We start from the raw sequence: 15,577 nt of genomic DNA, 5'->3' as shown, positions 1-15,577 counted from the left end.
ATCAAGGCAACTTTTGACTCAAACACCTGACTTACAACTAATCTATACATCAACAACTGCTACTTCCTGGATATACCACCACCAAAGCCTTTACCATCCATTAATGAAGGTTGAGGAACACTCATCTTGCACTGCAGCCTTGACAAACCAATCACCAAAGGATGAGGCCACTTCAAAACCCAGCTCTCCCAGCCCTAACTGGAAAGCAATGCCTGATACCACTATGGGAGCTGACTAGCCCCTTAAATACTGACCCAGAGTTCAAGAATCCAGTAAGTTAATGCAGTGAATAAAGTCACTCAGTAGGCTAGCCTAGAAAGTACTTATCTATAATGTTGTTACTAATGGAATAATCCCTCCCCCCAAAATCATTGATTTAAAATATATTATAAACTCCTGAGAGGTCAGAAACTATGACTTATTCATTGGTACATTCTCGTATCCATAGTAATCACTAGGTACAAACAAGCTACATTTAAGTGAGTACTCAGGGAAAGATAGCGCTTTGTCTTAAATTCCAATCCATGGGTTTCCAAATGATGTAGAAGATTTCTAGTACCTGTAATAAAAGTCAGTATCATACATAAAAGTAAAGTGTCTAATTACACAGTAGAAACTCATAATTTGCTAATGGTATTCCCTAACAATTAAGATCCTTTTATTTCATGTCAGTTCACAAATGTTATATAACCCAGGAATGAACAGCCTCTTTCTCCTTAGTACATGGAGACACTTTTTGGTGCCATCAGGGACACTTAAGATTCATAGTCTTTTTTATGGCCTGCTTATTTTCACCCTATAAAGTACTAACACTGCACTCTACTGATTGTGAAAATCCTCTAAAATGGATATTACCCATGGGGAGGTTGTGTTTAAACTTGGTAAAATAAATGCCTAGTGATGCCCACTTAGCTCCATTTTGTATCCAATGCAAATTTTTTTTAAGGTAAATTTTTCCAGATAAATAAAATAAAACATTTTGATGGGTAGTACAATACTAGGAATTGAATCAGGGATATACAAATCAAAGCCACATTGAGATACCACCTCACACCAGTCATAGTGGCTAAAATGAACAACTCAGGAAACAACAGATGTTGGCAAGGATGTGGAGAAACGGGAACCCTTGTGCACTGTTGGTGGGAATGCAAACTGGGGCAGCCACTCTGGAAAACAGTGTGGAGGTTCCTCAAAAAATTAAAAATAGAACTACCCTATGACCCAGTAATAACAGTACTAGGAATTTATCCAAAGTATACAGGAGTGCTGACTCATAGGGGTACATGTACCCCAATGTTTATCACAGTGCTTTCAACAATAGCTAAATTATGGAAAGAAGCTAAATGTCCATCAACTGATGAATGAAGAAGATGTGGTTTGTATGTACAATGGAATACTACTTGGCAATGAGAAAGAATGAAACCTTGCCATTTGCAACAACATGGATGGAACTGAAGGGTATTATGCTAAATGAAATAAGTCAGAGAAAGATATCATATGCTTTCACTCATATGGGGAATTTGAGAAACTTAACAGAAGACCATGGAAGAAGGGAAGGGGTTAAAAATAGTTTCAAACAGAGAGGGAGGCAAACATATGAGGCTCTTAAATACAGAGAACAAACTGAGGGTTGAAGGGGGGCAGGGATGAGGGGAAATGGGTGATGATGACCGTTGTGGAGGGCACCTGTTGGGAGGAGCACTGGGTGTTGTATGTAATCCATGAATCATGGGAATCTACTCCCGAAACCAAGAGCAAACTGTATACACTGTATGTTAGCTAACTTGACAATAAATTATATTTAGAAAAAAAAAAATACCAGGAATTGAATTTCAAATTCTCAGGTACTGCAACAATTCATGTCTGTTATTATATGATAGAATATAATTTCTGATACAAATTGTTTATTCCTTTAATATTTTGCCACTGTTCTTTCATTTAAATGGCCACAATTTTTTCTAAAAAAGGCAATATTACAGAAACACGGTTCAAAGCATGTTGGCTTATTTTATCAATCAATAACATCTAGAGCTTAAGGTAATCACAGGGCCACATAACTCGACAGGGAGTATACATGCCAAAAAACAGTGCTCTGGAAATATAGGTTTCACTTATTTTTAAAGAGCTAGCAACAGGTATTCTTGATCAGGAATGAAATATTTTTAACTCACAAGTTTAAATACTGAGGTTATACTAGGAACTGGCTATTAAATTTATTATTCACTACTCAAACCATTTAACGCATTCTCATCATGTTTACTTATTGATACCTATAAAGAGAGAATTAATTTTCTTTGAGCAATAACTAGACACCGCATTCACAGTATAAAATCAGTTTTACCACACTGTAATAAAAATATAACCAACCCAAACTTTAAAAAGTGTTAATGACCACATTATATCTGTGGTAATTTTGCATCTGAGTCACTCTGATCAAATTCCTTTTAGGGTTTTATGATACAATCTGCTTCCCTATCCTTTGAGAGGTCATGATCAGTATATGCCTGCATTCCCCAAGAGTCTCTAGAATTTAAATTCCTCTGCAGCCTTATAAGAAGCAGTATTCCTCATCTTAAGAAAAGCATTTTCCTAGGGGCACAAGTCAAAAAGGAAAATAAAATTGACTAAATAATTGGTCTGTCTTCTCTCCTTAGAAAAGCTTTACACAGTGGAACTACACTGACACATTCTTTCCCTACTGCAGAAGGAAAAGAATTATTTTTTCCAGAGTCAACTACTTTGAGACTAAAAAGTAAAATAAAACATACTGGAAGAAAGCCCTAATTATACATAAAAACTGTATTTTTAAAAAATGTTTTATTTATTTGAGGGGGTAAGGGGCAGAGAGAGAAGGAGAATCCCAAGCAGGCTCTGTGCTATCAGCGCAGAGCTGGACACAGGGATTGATCTCACGAACCGTGAGATCATGACTTGAGCCAAAACCAAGAGCTGGACTCTTAACCAACTAAGCCATACAGGTACCCCAATAAAAATTGTATTTTTACAAAATTTCTCTTTAATTATATAGAATTTAAATTAAACATTTTCAAGTGCTAGTTTCACAAACTGTGTGTGTAGGTGTGTGTGTTTGTGTGTGTGTGTGTGTGTTCCAATAAAACTTTATTTACAAAAACTGGCCACCAGTCCAGGGATGGTACAAACTGTTAATCATACACAAATCTGTAAAAAAATGAGCAAATCCATGTACCTACCCATCACTCAGTTTTAACATATATTAATTAACATATTTTTATATTCAAAATACTTCAGCTGTTTTTAAAATAGAAGGAAAAGTTACACAGATTTCTGAAAGAGCACCACCCAAACCTATCTTCCAGAGTTAGCCACTATTCCTAAACTTAATGTGTCTCATTGCCATATATGGTCTTATACTTTCATGTACTTTCATTAGATACATATGTATTGATATATACCAATGTAAGCTATAGTGTTTTAAAACTACATAAATGCCAGGTGCCTGAATGGCTCAGTTGTTGAGCATCTGACTCTTGATTTCAGCTGGGGTCATGATCTCATGGTTGGTTCCTGAGAACAGGACCAGAGTTGGGCTCTGTGCTGACAGTGTGGTCTGCTTAGGATTCTTTCTTTCTCTCTCTCTCTCTCTCTCCCCCTCTCCCCCCACCCCACTTCCAGCGCATGCGAGCATGCACATGTTCTGTCACAAAAATAAACTTAAAAAAAGAAAAAAGAAAAAAAACTACATAAATGCATCATATACATCCTTTAGCAACTTGCTTCTTCACTATTATACACTTGAGATATATCCACATTAATAAGTATACATCATTTTTACTAAGGGATAGTATTTCATTGTATTAATAAACCACAGTTTATCCCTTTCCCACTAAAGTGCAGCTGGATTATTTTACTTTATTGCTATTTTGAGAGCTGCTATTATCATCTTTGTTACATATTTGCTTGGGCAATTGTCCTAAGTTCAGTTAAGAATTCAGCTCAACAAAAATTTAAGTTGTGGAAGAACCCTGGAATGAAAGTTACCCAGCCAGATGCCATTATTGGGTCTAACCCCCACCTTCCTAATAGGGAGTTCATGTGAAACAAAGAAATGCATGATGACTCAGAAGAAAAAAATCTTTGAATTTAATAATTTTTATTTAATAAATAATTTTTATAGTTTAAATATGTAATAAGGGAAGCATGAGTTGAATAATTTGTGGAATTAATGAGACTAAAGTTGATCTCTTTGAACATAATTCACTGGCAGCCAAGTGAAATTCTATGAAACAGACCCAGTCTTTTTCTCATGAGTTGAGAGAACTATACGTTTCCTTCAAAAAAAAAGTCTTTAATACATTAAAGAATAACTTTACAAGAGCCCAAACAAGGAGTAATTACCTGACTAATTTAAATATTTTTGTTCTACCCACTTGGATCAGTTAGTTCAGCTACTTTACCAACTGTTCAGCTTATCTACCAATTGTGTGATGCAAGAAACATCAAGACACTAGGTAAAGACAGCACTATGACATACACAGAGGAATGAGTAAGAGATTGGTATAGGAAAATAAATGCAACACTAAAAAGAACCATGTCAGAATTTGTTACTATTTTATTTGTGGTTACCCTGGCGTATTTTCTTAAGGACTGATATCCTACAAAATCTACTACTTTCTTATTACTGATGACTGAATTATCTGGTGGATCAATGGAGAAGAGTGACAAGAAAAAAAATTGTTTAAAAAAAAAAACCAAAAAGCTCTACCAGAAAAATCTCTCATACAGTTGGACTATGTGCAAGGTTTAATTCCACAAAGTTATAAAAAGGGCTAAATGATCTAAAAGTCATTAAAATCCTCACAGCACTCCTCTGTGTCTGAGAAAGGGGTTCAACCTCATACGACACAAAAACAGGCCTTCTTTTACACCATCTCAATAATCACCAGTCTTTACCTTCCTTTGTGGTTGTTGGTTTGTGTTTTTTTTTTAACTCATACCTTACCTAGTGTCATGTTAATACAGGATTATAGAAGGTTTTTACAAGTCAGAAATATTCTTTGGAAACTCCTTTAGAATGGATGCAGCAATACTGCATCAAACCCATGTTTTTTAATAAAAAAAGTAGATTAATAGTACTCTTTCCACCTACCCACACGAAACTGAAATCATGTCTTGGTGAAGTTTTTAACACACTCTTGTGTCTTTAACAGTCAAAATGCCCAAAGATGTCTCAAATGATAACCGAAATTTTGAAAGGCTGCAATCTGGGCAGAAGGGATTTCAGTTCACATTGCTTGTATCTATTTAAAAAACAAGAGGCTTGCATGATGCAGCTGAACCCTACCCCCCCCCCCCCACCACCAAAATGACCCATTTGGTACTTTATTTTCTTGATCATTATCTTTTCAAATGTTAATACTGTCAAACACCTTTGAATTATTCTTGCTACAACTATGAACCTTGAATATGCCAATACTATAGTTTGCAAACTAATAAATTTACTTTTTTTAAATGTTTATTTATTTTTGAGAGACAGAGTGTGAGCAGGAGAGGGGCAGAGAAAGAGGGAGACACAGAATCCAAAGCAGGATCCAGGCTCTGAGCTGCCAGCACAGAGCCCGACGCTGGGCTCGAACCCACAAACCGAGAAATCACGACCTGAGCCAAAGTCAGACTCTTAACCGACTGAGCCACCCAGGCGCCCCCTAAGTAATAAATTTAAACTAGGTATAGATTTCAAAAGCATCTCCTCCACATTAAAATACCCTTACTGAATACCAAAGTTATACAGACCAACCAGAAATCATATTTTCTGTAACTATAAGTCAATGTGTCATAAAATTATCTGGAAACCATCCCTTGAATTAAAAACTGAATTATAGGGGCGCCTGGGTGGCTCAGTCAGTTAAGTGTCCAACTTCAGCTCAGGTCATGATCTCAGGGTTAATGAGTTTGAGCCCCACATAGGGCTTGCTGCTGTCAGCACAGAGCCTGCTTCTGATCCTTTGTCTCCCTGTCTCTCTGCCCCTCCCTTTCTCTCTCCCTCTCTCTCTCCCTCTCAAAAATAAACAAACATTTAAAAACAAACAATAAATAAATTATAAAATAAATTAAAAAATAAAAAGTGAATTATAGTTTTTCTCTAAAAATATTCAGTGCTCTTTCCCACTTAGAAGAAAGTGAGTCAGTGTGGGTCATGAAATAGTGGAAGAAGAAATTATTATAAAAATAGGTAATATGTACTGAATATTTACCATTGCCAGACACTCTAACAGATATACACGAACCATTAAACGTAGAGATGCTATTATGAGGAAGGTACCTTAATTCTCAATTTAGAATTAAAGAAAATGATACAGAGAAGTAACTTTCCCCAAATCAAAGATATAAGTGGATATGTCGTCAGGTATGCCCATATCCAAAGCCTAGGATCTTAACCACTATGCTTATATTATTGAGATTAAAATACTGCAATTTACTGTAAAAGCCAATTTTTTACTGCTTTAAATTGCTTAGTTAACTCATTAACTCAAAGGTCAAGTGGTCACTCCAAATCATTCATATTTATGATAAACTGGGGGAAAAACTGGGCCAATAACCTTACTGAATTTTGATACCTGTTCAGAATAAACACACATCACACAATTTTATTCTTTAAATCCTTAAAGAGCATTTACGGCCACGAACAAATCTAAAAGGCAATAGACTAAGGATCTGCGTTTGTGTTTAACAGTTATTTCCTTTTCCCTCCTAAACTAGAGAGAATACTGTTCTTGAATATGCCGCTTCAGCCAGTGTGTTTTTCTTCTTCCCTCATTATCAAAGCCCTAAGCAGGAGTACAACACTTCTGCCAACCTATAGCTGCTTGTCTCTAAAGTAGCCCTATTACCCAAAAGACCCAACACCAGCGTCAGTACAATTTCCTAATGAGACCCTATGTTACTTTCCTGCCTTCGTTTCTTCAAAGAACTTCTCACCCTCTGATGGTTCACTTGACACGCCAAAGGACTTGCTTAAACTACTAATTCTTAATATCAGAGTCATTTTCATTTTCTGCAACCGCCCTCTCGAGCCACGGAAACACTAGGTCCACCCCTCACCGAGATCTGCAACCTGGGGCAAACCCGTCTGGGACACTCACCGAGGTTCGAGGCCAGGGATTCCGGTGTACCTGCTAGGCGTCTGGAGTGGGTAGTCAATAAATCCTCATGAATGAGTAAAGGAGGCAGCGTGGGTGGAAGCGGGAAGGGGGGCGGGGGGGTCGTGAAACACTTTCGCGCCGCTGAGACCAATGCAGTGGCGCCCGTCTGACGAGGGAGGTAGGGGGCGAGTGAGAGAACCTGGGGCCGGGACAAGGGGCCGCCACGGGTGCTCCTTGGCGGGCAGGCGCCGTCGGTCGGACGCAGGCTTTTTGGAAGACGCGGGCGCCGTCTCTGTGAGTCACCAAGGGCGCTCCCGGGCCTCGGCCTGCGCCTTCGCCTCTCTCTGGGACCCCCGGCCTCCCGCACACAGGACAGCCCGGCCTATCAGCCCTGCGAAGCCAAGGGCCGAGCGGGGACTCACGCTCGCTCACCTGACGCTCCACCCGCAGCACCCCAGTCTGCATCCGGCGCGAGCTTCACAACCCAGCAGGTCCCTGAGATCAGCTGATTCACGAGGGGCGGGGCCTCCGTGAAGGGGCGGGGTTGCAGGGCGGCTAGCTTGGGTGAAGGTGCTCGGGGATTGCCCCTGAAAAATAGGTAGGGTTAGACGCCGACGGCGTCTGATAGCGATCAAAATTAGCCAAAAGGCCTTAGGCACTGTGGGTAAAGCCCTCAGGAGTACTGCCCCTCCCTTAGGACAGGGCGGAGCCACCAGTCCTTAAAAGCGCTTGGGCGATGATGTAACACGCAGTCGTCGGGTCCTAACTACCCGACCGCTTCCATGGTAACAGGTGGTGATGAGCGTGATTGGGAGCTGCAGACATTTTGCTGCCACTTCAAACGGCAAAAGTCAGATAAATTTGCTACTCTTTACAGGGAAAATGTGAAAATATTTTCAAACTGCTTCCATGGACTATGGTAGTAGTTGTTTCCGCCACTACAGATGACGTCATCGCCACGCGGCGTCAGTTGGCTCTGGTGTCCACACTTATTTACTTGGTTGCAGCCCCGAAGGGTGAAGTGGGCTAGGAGGCAATGAATTGGTATCTTTTATGATTTCCCACAGGGTTCCCAGTGTACAGTCTGAGTAAAACTTGTTTGCGTGCTCAGCACACAGTTTCACGACAGTTTGCTTGTCGTAGCCACAGCCCCACCCCGACTCAGCTCGCAGCTGGCAAGTCCCCTCGGGAAGATTTTCCGGAGCTTGCCACCCTTGGTATGCAGTGGGTACGAACTCTGCTGTTAGGCAGAGTGCCATCGCTGGGCCTGCAAACCTGTATTCAGACCATCAGCGACGGATAATGCAGTCACGTTCTGAAGTTCCTATGCATAAATGGGTCGATCACGTTCACCCTCAACTCAGTTGCTTCCTTGATCCTCCACCCATCCGCAAAATCGTTAGTCTGCAACAATTTAGACAACCTTGTCCACTCTTGTACCAGGGCTGAAAACAACATAACCCTGAGAATTGGCAGCACTGCAAACCAAAGGTGTCCAACTTCAGTAGGGATTTCCCTGTGGCCCAGCAATCTTGCTAAACCTAAACAAATCCTTAACACATCGCTACTAGGAATTTCTTCTTTTCCCTTCGCCTTCCATTCCCGACCCCCTACAATGCTATCTGAGCTCTACCCACCCACCCCCTTTGGCAAAGAGTTTTAAAAATAATTTAAAAACCGTCTCCTACGTTTCTGAGGAAATTGAGACTACTAGGGATGAACTTCCCTAAGCCCCACCAACCACTGTTACAAAACCTACCTACAGCCCTTACCTTCCTTTCCTTCTCCCTCTTTCTCTTTAGAAGAGACATTCTGTCCTGTCAAGATGTATCCCTCCACCTGAATTCAGGATCCCTTCCAATCCCCTTAGAGATCTTGCCCCATTACTTATCCCTTCCTTTTTGTATATTTTCTTTTCTGTTCTGTTCTTTTTTTCCTTTTTTATATTTTCAATCTCTGGTTTTCTTACCACTCTTTTTTTTTTTTTTTTTTTAAATTTTAGAGAGAGCATGCCATGCTCTATCCCACCACCCTGGGATCATGACCTGAGCTGAAATCAAGGTAGCTCAGCTGACTGAGCCACCCAGGCACCCCTCTCTTATTACTCTTATTCCTCACTATATAAGCCTGTTCCTACCTATCACATTTTTAATGTCTTTTTCTTCTGTCCTTCTTTTGTTTGCAACCTACTTTTCTCCCTTTACCTTCTAACCTTCCAATCTTCCTCATCTCAGTCTGCAATCTCTACTTTTTCAGACCTACTGAAACCAGTAGTCACCTCCTAATTTTGGAATCTAGTGATACAGTCTCAGAATGGAGCCACTCTGTGCAGCTATTTAAAAGAAAGAATAATCTATATGTATTGATATGGAATGGTCTGGAAGTTAGGTTAAGATTAAAAAAAGGTAAATGCTGAGTCATGTTTATTGTAGTCCACCAATTGTGTGTTAGGTGTGTGTGTTTGAGAGAGACAAAGGTATATATCCTTTTCTTTCTATAAGCGTATATGAGCTCTGAAGAGATACATTAAAAGGTTACTGACACTGGAAAGGAGAATTAGGAACAAAGGTGGGAGGAAAACTCACTTTTCACTCGATGGCATATTTCACTTTTTTAGTTTGTAACTTTACAAATGTGGTTTAAATATACTTTTTACTTATTTATAAAACTTCTAAATGTGAAAAGAAGTATATAATTTTCAGTCTTCCTTTCCCTCATTTCCTCCTTGATTTCTGGGACACACTCCTTCTGGGTTTTACCCCTACCCCTTCAGACCTTTCCTTTACCTTTTCAGACTTTCTTTCACCTGTCCCTTAATTCTTAGACTAAATATTTATTGCACACTTATTATGTGTCAGGCATTATTCTAGGCACTAAAGAGGCATGATAATGAACAAAACAAACAAGGATCTCCGCTCTAGTGGAACTTGCACTCTGGTAGTGTGGAAGATAGTCTCTAGAGATAGCAGCTATTAATTCCTCCCTCCATGTAGACAAATGCCACTGTTGATGTCAAAAGATGAAGTCTATTTCCTCTTCACCTGAATATGGGCTAGTTTTGTAATTTTTTTTTTTTTTAACTAACAGAATATGGCAGAAATGAAGTTCTGAGACTCCTGAATCAAGGCCTTACACAACTGGCAGCTTCCACATCCCCCTCTGAGAAGCCAGCTGCCATGCTCTAAAAAAGCTTCAACTAACTATATTACAGGTTGATAAGAGACAATGTGGAGAGATAGGCCACGAGGAAGAGCATTATAGTGCCAAAATATGAGCGGAGCCTTCTGGGACCTTCCAGGCCAGCCCAGTTACTGGCTGAATGCAGATGAGTGACACCAGCCGGTGGCAAGTGGAGCAGAACAGCCTATTCAAGCCCTGCCCGAATTCCTGGCCCAAATTCGCAAAAAAATAAGAAATTGTTTCTTTTAACCGCTAAGTTTTGGGATGGTTGGTTATGCAGCAACACCTGAAACAAGTGGGAAGAGTGAGAACTAATAAACGAATATGGTGGTGACTGGGCTATAAAGAGGCAAAATAGTGTAATAGCTAAAAGCACATGCTTTTAGCCAGACAGCCTAGGTTCAAATCTCAGCTCCAGCACTTACTAGCTTTGGGACCTTAGCACAAGTTATTTAGCTTCTGTGTACCTCTGTTTCTTCATCTACAAAACAGGGGTAGTTATCTACTTTACAGGGTGATGGGAGGTTTACATGTAAATTTTTTAGAATGGTATGTGGCACATAAGCACATATTAATGTTGTGAACAATAAAGGTAAGACAGTAGATAGAAAAGAGTGCAATTTTATATAAGGTTAGCAGGAAAAATCTCTCTTCTGAAAGGACTGTAACATATCTGAACAGATCTGTAAAGAAGCCAGGGCAAACCTTGTGGATATCTGACAGTCTGTAACTAGCAAAGGCTAGGAGGGTGGTGTGGCTGGAGCTGAATGAGAAAAGTTTGAAAGAAGCTGAGTGAGACTAGAGCCGAATTTAAAAAGGTGGAAAGGTAAGAGATAAGAGAATATCAGGTAGATAATGATGTGGTCTGGGGACAGATCCTTTGGGCCAAGGAAAGGACTTTGGGCTTATCTGAATGATATGGGCAACGCTGCAGGGCCATCCTTGGGGTTGTTGTAATCTGGATGCTGTTTTAAAGAGATGACTCTTCTGCTCTGTGCAGAGTGATCAGAGTGTAAGAGTTTGAGTGGAAGCAGAGAGATCAGAAAGAGGCTATTGCAATAGTTGAGGCAGTCATATTGGCCAAGCAATGGCAATGGAGTGGCAATGGAGGAAAAGGCAAAAAGGAGTTATATTCCTGATGTATTTTGAAAGTAGGGCCTAAATATTTGTTCATGGATTAGGCATGAGCTTTGAGAGAAAGAGAAATTAAAGCCTAAGTTATTGGTAGAAATGTGTTGTCACATCACTGAGATGGGCAAGATGGGGCGGGGGGGGGGGGGAACGTATGGGGAAATGGAGAGGAGGTACCATGTGTTCATATTTGAACATGTTATAGTTTATATGGTTATTAGGCATCTGAATGGAGTTGTCAAGTAGGCAGTTGTATATAGGAGCCTTGTGTTAAAGGAGAAAGCAGGGCTTTGGAACTTGTTGATGGAAAAGTGAGGTAGTCTGAGGCCTGAGCCCTGGGACACTCCTCTATTTAATTTTTTTTAATGTTTATTTATTTTTGAGAGAGACAGAAACAGAGTGTGAGTGGGGGAAGGGCAGAGAGAAAGGGAGACAGAATCCAGAACAGGCTCCAGGCTCTGAGCTGTCAGCACAGAGCCCAACGCAGAGCTCAAACTCACAAACCATGAGATCATGACCTGAGCCGAAATCAGATGCTTAACCGACTGAGCCACCCAGGCGCCCAGACACTCCTCTATTTAGAAATTGAAAAGATTGGGAGACTCTAGTTCAGAATCCTGCTGGGTTCTGAGTGGGGGAAATACTTGTGTTTGAGAAACAGAAAGAAGGCAAAAATATCTAGCAGAGTGTACGAGAGAGAAGAGTGGTAGCAAATGAGGTTGTAGTGATTATGTAGGGGTTGGTAGGCCAGGATATGATTTTGTTTTTATTCCAAATGTAAGGGAAATCATCAGAAGTAAGTTTTAAGTGGGGAAATCATCTGATCTGATTTATACTTTTGAAAAAGTTCATTCTGTATAGTGCTTTACGTGTACTTCCTACTTCATTACACAGAATATTAAAAAGAAGCTTACATAACGATTGAGATTTAGTAATATTAATATTTTTAAGTTCATTCTGAATGAATATATTATAGGAGAGTAAGAATAGAAACAGCGAGACTAAGAAGGAAGTATTGCATTAAGTCAGAGGAGAGATGATGATGCCTTGGACTAGGGCAATCACAGTACGAATTGAGAATTAGATAGATTTTTTTAAATTATGTATTTGCCTTTATTTGAATTAACACATTGCTACCAGATTACATCACTTTTTAGAGCTGAGAATTAGATAGATTTGAGATATCCTCTGGAAGCAGAATTGGCATAATTTAATGATGGATCAGACATGATATTCAATTCATATACTGCCTGAGTTTTTTTCTTGAACAATTTATTCATAGGAAATCCATTTTCTGAACTAGAGAAGACTAATAAGAAGCATCTCAGCTTGGTTCAAGGGGTCTGTTTTTGGCATATGACTTTGGGATACCTTTTTGGCATCCAAGGGGGAATGTCAAATTGGCAGTTGGTCTTCTAGGGAGAAATCGGGGCTGGAGACAGAGATTTGAGAGTCATTTGCACGTAGGTGCCATTCAAAGCTGAAAGGATTAGATGAAATTATCTGGGAGGAAAGTGGAGATAAGGACTGTGCATGGGGTTGCCCAAACTTGGAAGTTGATCAGAGGAGGAGTCAGGAAAGATAATTGCAGAGAAGTCCCCACAAAAGTAGGAAGAAAACTAGGAAAGTGCCCACTTCACAGAAATCAAAGAGGCTTTCAAGAAGAGTGACATAAATGGTGTTGAATGTTGCTAAACAGTAGAGATAAGGTCTAATAAGCCTTTGGATTTGATAAGATGGACTGCCTGGTGACTTGGCAAGAGCAAGTTCAGTGGAGCAGTAGATGCAGAGGTTTTATTGAGGGCGACTTAAAGAGAGAATAGGAGGTAAGAAAGTAAAGACATCACCTTCAAGAAGTTTTGCTGTGAACTGAGATATAAACTTGGGGCAGTAGCTGGAGGGGGTGTGGAGTCAAGATATAGAATAGATACCCAAAGCCCAAGCATTAAAAACAACAACAATAAAGCACAAATAGTTGATATGAAGGCAAACCTAGATTTCCTATTGGAAAGAATGTGACCTTGCAAAGGAAAAAAAGTAGTTAATGTGAAGGTAAACCTAGATTTCCTATCGGAAAGAATGTGACCTTGCAAAGGAAAAAAAATAGTTAATGTGAGGGTAAACCTAGATTTCCTATTGGAAAGAATGTGACCTTGCAAAGGAAAAAAAAAAACCACAAATAGTTGATGTGAAGGCAAACCTAGATTTCCTATTGGAAAGAATATGACCTTGCAAAGAAGAAAAGATATTCAAACATGTCTTTCTATAGATTGTCATAGACTCAATACTAACAGCACACAATCTGAGTTGAATCTGTTTATAAATATAGGTTTTTTTTTAGCATGACATATATTATACTAATTTGCAAACCTGTATGTCTCTCTTGTTAGATTCTAAGCTCCCAGATAGTGTTTTTCTCATTTTTAAATTCCCTAGAGAATAGCACAGCACCTTGCACTTTAGTAATTGTTCAATAAAATTGTTTATTGAGATCTAGCAATTTACCAATTTGTTGAAATGCAGTTCATTGTTATAGGCATAAACCACCCTGACATCGGTTCTAATTCATATCCTCTGATTGGCCGCTGAGAGGATCTGAGGAGTGATTCTCCCACAATCCTATCCTTAGAAGTCACAGAAGACAAGGATCCTCCTGCACTCAAAGGGCAAAAGGATTGAAGGCAATGGTTTACCTGCCCTGGGGCAATCAGTGAGTTCTTGTATGAATGTGGGTGGGGGGGAGGCAGGGGTGATGAAGCCTCTGGGAAGTAATGCTATTTGGGCTAATTTTAATAATATTGCAATACAGTATATTTTATGCTATTTGCAAAATGCTTCATGCGTATTTTATTCTCAACCTGATTGGTATAATCATTCCTAAAATACAGATGAAGGAATTGGGGCCCTCTGACTTTCCAAGTTAATCAAACTACTCTAAGTGGGAGAGGGTCTCAAACCGAGGTCTAGATCTTCAAACTCCAAATCCTATCTTCCCCCTACTTCAGCTCCTACTGGATCAGTTGTAGAATAGAGAGTTCAGGACTAAGATAAAAAGTAGAGTTCAAAAAAAGAGATGATAGAGGTTGACAGAAAAGAAGTAACAGGGTTAGTAAAGGCCAGGATCAGAAACTGAGAATGACATTCATGGGAGGGCAGTATACAAGGACATGCCTCAGAGTAGGGTCAAAATGAACAAGTAAACACTGGTTCTAGGCTCCCACCCTGTACATGTATGTGTATATGTGTGTGTGTGGGGGGCTGCATTCACACACATACATTAATGCTATTATTTAATTAACAGCCAATCTGAATGGAGTATAAGATATAGTTCATGCCCTCAAAGAAGATACTTAACTTGTTAGGAAAACAATCAAAACAATGATTAGAATGCACACCTGAGACGATCAGTGATCCAGGAGTTCAGCCTTGAGAGAGACTGGGAGTAGTGGTGGGAGAGGGATCTCAGAAGCAAGGAAAGGTTCAGAGCAGAGCTGTAACCTCAGGTAGGACTTGAAGGAGGAACAGGTCCAGGGGAGGGAGGAACATATCAGATGAGAACACGGGAAAGTTCAGTCACAACAGCAGGGAAGGTTTGTTGGACATTGACGTGTAAATGCAGTGAAGAGTAAGTGGATGACTGGGGAACAGAGGTAAACAGGGCAGGATAGTCAGGTTGTGAGAAGCCAGGCTGAAGAATGTAGCCTTCATTCCATAGGTATGTAGGGGAACTTTGAGAAGTGATCAAAGAGGAATTTTTATTTTTTTTCAACGTTTATTTATTTTTGGGACAGAGAGAGACAGAGCATGAACGGGGGAGGGGCAGAGAGAGAGGGAGACACAGAAACGGAAACAGGTTCCAGGCTCTGAGCCATCAGCCCAGAGCCTGACTCGGGGCTCGAACTCACGGACCGCAAGATCGTGACCTGGCTGAAGTCGGACGCTTAACCGACTGCGCCACCCAGGCGCCCCAAAGAGGAATTTTTAAAATATAACACAGAAAAACCTTTTGGGCCTTCAAAGTAGAGTTTTAGTCTGTGTATCTTGTTTTACTTAACCATTAAAATAGAAGCTGAGTGTTTTACACTTTTTATTCTTACTGAATTAGATTAGGTTTCTCTCCTGATAAGAAGGGTAGTTAAAAATAA

At 40.1% G+C, this 15,577-nt stretch overlaps 1 protein-coding gene across 8 annotated transcripts in view; it reads right to left on the bottom strand.

The window, feature by feature from the left end:
• Window positions 1–7,647, bottom strand: part of ALS2 (alsin Rho guanine nucleotide exchange factor ALS2) — a 72,145-nt gene extending 64,498 nt beyond the window's left edge. For 7 of the 8 annotated variants that reach the window (XR_007154762.1, XR_007154763.1, XM_047870875.1 and 4 more), the window contains exon 1: window positions 7,122–7,258. The gene's annotated coding sequence lies outside the window, so the exon portion shown is untranslated. Of the gene's footprint in view, window positions 1–7,121; window positions 7,259–7,553 lie in introns of those variants that run through there. The other variant, XM_047870876.1, reaches the window with a different exon arrangement.
• Between the last annotated feature and the right edge of the window lie 7,930 nt (window positions 7,648–15,577).

Source organism: Prionailurus viverrinus, chromosome C1 (genome assembly GCF_022837055.1).
Source record: "Prionailurus viverrinus isolate Anna chromosome C1, UM_Priviv_1.0, whole genome shotgun sequence".
Taxonomy (NCBI): domain Eukaryota; kingdom Metazoa; phylum Chordata; class Mammalia; order Carnivora; family Felidae; genus Prionailurus; species Prionailurus viverrinus.
The sequence above is the reverse complement of the archived record's forward strand: the minus strand, read 5'-3'. Positions and strand labels throughout refer to the sequence as shown.